At 44.9% G+C, this 3,468-nt stretch overlaps 1 pseudogene; it reads left to right on the top strand.

Annotated features, from left to right (window-relative positions):
* Positions 1-396: 396 nt before the first annotated feature.
* LOC144496064 (large ribosomal subunit protein P1 pseudogene) lies at positions 397-712 on the top strand (annotated as a pseudogene).
* Positions 713-3,468: the final 2,756 nt, after the last annotated feature.

Here is a 3,468-nt window from a genome sequence, read left to right as displayed (position 1 = left end):
GACTTCCTTAAGGAAAAAGGAGGGGCATTGCAAGATGGTGGGAAACAGGATGATCAGAAGAAACAAAAGAATGTGTGAGTGGTTCAGTCACCGGGAGAAAAACGGCAGAAAATGTGAAATCTTTCTGCTTTGCTTGGAGTAGCATCAATGCACAACCACTGGCCAAATTTGTTATCATATGCCATCTAACTTATACGAGATTTATCAAGTCTTGTTATCCTGGATCATTTCAGGTTGAGTGTTGCATCGGTGTGGCAAATCCTGGCATTCGAAATTTCATGAGCACAATTGCTCTTCGTGATCTGCCCAGTTTGGAAGTGCTCAGTTCTTCTGATCAAAGCTAAGGCTGAGTTTCCCCTGTGACTAGTGCCATCGGACCCGCAGAGATCCAGCACCATGGCCTCCACCTGGGAACTCACCTGTATCTACAGCGCGCTCATCCTGCACGATGATCAGGTCACCGCGACTGAAGACAAACTCAATGCTCTGATCAAAACAACTGGCTGAAGCATTGAGCCTTTCTGGCCTAATCTGTTTGCCAAGGCATTGGCGAATATTGACATTAATAGTCTGATCTGGTAGCAGTGCCCCAGCTATTGCAGCAGCTGTTTCCACTGCTGTCCCTGTTGCTGCTGAAGAGAAAAAGGAACAGGAGAAATAGGAAGAATCTGAAGAGTCTGACAATGATATGGGTTTTGGTCTCTTCGATTAGACGTACCATGATACAACACTGTTCCATACATGGGGTTATGGCGATGGGGCCTGGGTGGGATTGTTGTCAGTGTAGGCTTGATGGGCTGAATGGCCACCTTCTGCATTATCGGATTCTATCAGATTCTATGATGCTCTGATTCAATCAGCAGCCATTTCTCCTGCAGTGTAAATTGTTTGATCATTTGAAATTTGGCATTTTTGCATTTATCCTGATGACTGCAAGATGAAAAGCTTTGGCAACATGCCTCTCTTTTCAGCGATATTCATGCATATTTTGTCCTTAGAGTAGACCATCCTTTATAGGAATTGTCTGATCTTCAGCTCATTGATTTTAATGGAGTAAAATTTGATGGATTCTGTAAGTGATGGACACTCCACTAGATTACCACACATGTGAGAGAAACAAACTCTTCCTCCATTCTGTATCTTTTACACCTGGGTACAATAAATGCACTCTTTCCCATACCCTAAGAACACATTAAGAAACAACGCTTGTTCAATGAAAACAGAAATAATCCCATTCAACACATAAAAACATAGAAAATAGAAGTAGGAGTAGGCCATTCGGCCCTTCAAGCCTGCAGATTCTCTGTTATTTCTGTTCACTTGTTAAAATCTTTGCAATTCAAGTGGAGGCCAGAAAGGAAATGTGTCAAATCTCCAGATGAGAAAATTCGAGCTCACACAATGAGGCAGCCAATTCTCCTAGGATGCACCCTTTCTGAGAAGCTCTCTCACTATTTCAAGCTCCAATGGAAGGCAATATCGGAGAGCACTGGGGGACACAATCGTACCTGGATTGCTGCATGTGGAATTTTAGACCCCTTCTCTTGAAAGACAATATAGACCCAATTCCAGACCATTTCCTGTTGGGGAGGAAGTGACATTGGTTGGCTTTTTGACCTATGAACCCCATATCAAGTGGAATTCCATCCTTTAACATACCTCAGGATAATATTTGTCAGCTGTTGACTGGTATGACTTCTTTTCAGGTCTTTGGAGAGTGCCAAATACTATCATATAAAGATCACTGATTCCAGAAGGCAAGTGCTCCTGCAGGGAGTGTGATTTGAACCTGTTTCTCATGCTTAGAATTAGGTCTACATCCAAACATTCCTTAAGCTGCAATCCAAGTAGGATCATGCCTGCCAGTGCTCTCCGATATTGCCCCCCATCAGAGCTTGTATCAGTGGGAGAGCTGGCCAAATGCATTGGGCAGAAGGGTCAAGCACCCATAGAGAATTAGCTTTGGTGCCTGCCTTCCCCAAGCCAGCTCTCTGCTCATGATGGAGGGGGTGAGGTGGGGAGGAGGGAACTGTCAAACCCCCTTGCAAACTCTGCCTCCAACAATACACCAACTCGATCTATTTGTAACAGTACCAAATCCCAAATATGAATTATCTATCTGTATCCTGAGCATCAAGAGCATGGACTGGGCAAGTCAATAGTAAAGAAACTGGTGTTGTTTCTTCAGTGACTCCAGCTCGTCATTCCCTAGGTATGGTCACCAAGTCGAAGCAAGAACACAAAGCCACCAACCATCTTCCACTTCACCAGCTTCCCCCAATCCCCATTCATTGAAATACTCTGCCAACACTCAGGGCAGGATTTTCCAACCATGATCGTCCCAAGACCAGGAAATCCTGCCGGAGGTCAACGGACCTTTTCATTGTCCGTCCTCCACCCACTACAATTCCTGTGGTGGGTGGAACAAGAGAATTCCGCCCTCAGTGTCTGGCTGCTCATCAAGCCTGGGTACTTTGGGGAGAAACTAGAGTTCAGCCATTGGTAGTGGAAACTCACAGTATAGAATCATAGAATCCCTACAGTACAGAAAGAGGCCACTCGGCCCATCGAACCTGCACTGACTACAATCCCACCCTGTCCATGGCTCCTGCTCTGCCTAAGACCGCAAGGAACTATAAAAGGTCATGAATGTAGCCCAATCCATCACGCAAACCAGCCGCCCATCCATTGACTCTGTCTGCACTTCCCGCTGTCTCGGCAAAGCAGCCAGCATAATTAAGGACCCCACGCACCCCGGACATCCTCTCTTCCACCTTTTTCCGTCGGGAAAAAGATACAAAAGTCTGAGGTCACGTACCAACCGACTCAAGAACAGCTTCTTCCCTGCTGCTGTCAGACTTTTGACCTTGCATTAAATTAATCTTTTTCTACACCCTTGCTATGACTAACACTACATTCTGCACTCTCTCATTTCCTTCTCTATGAACGGTGTGCTTTGTCTGTATAGCGCACAAGAAACAATACTTTTCACCATATGTTAATACATGTGACAATAATAAATCAAATCAAAAACCCCACATATTGACCCTGTTAACCCCCCCGAAACTAGGGTCAATTTAGCATGGCCAATCAACCTAACCCACACACCTTTGGACTGTGGGAGGAAATCGGAGCACCTGGAGAAAACCCACACAGACACGGGGAGAATGTGCAAACTCCACACAGACAGTGACCCAAGCCAGGAATTGAACCTGTGGCCCTGGCGCTGTGAGGCAGCAGTGCTAACCACTGTGCCACCATGCCACCCCAAACTGATTGAACAAAAATTATTGTCTTTGGTGGAAGAAAAATCAGAGTGATTTTTATTAAAAACAATCAGCATGTGAGCATTGAACCATGCAGAATCCTATAAAGCATTCAATTAATTATTGGAGGGTAATCATAAATAAGGATGCATACTTTTGGTGTGCCATAAAGTGACATGCCTCGCAAACAAACATATCTAAA

This window comes from Mustelus asterias, chromosome 7 (assembly GCF_964213995.1).
Source record: "Mustelus asterias chromosome 7, sMusAst1.hap1.1, whole genome shotgun sequence".
Lineage (NCBI taxonomy): Eukaryota > Metazoa > Chordata > Chondrichthyes > Carcharhiniformes > Triakidae > Mustelus > Mustelus asterias.
The sequence above is the reverse complement of the archived record's forward strand: the minus strand, read 5'-3'. Positions and strand labels throughout refer to the sequence as shown.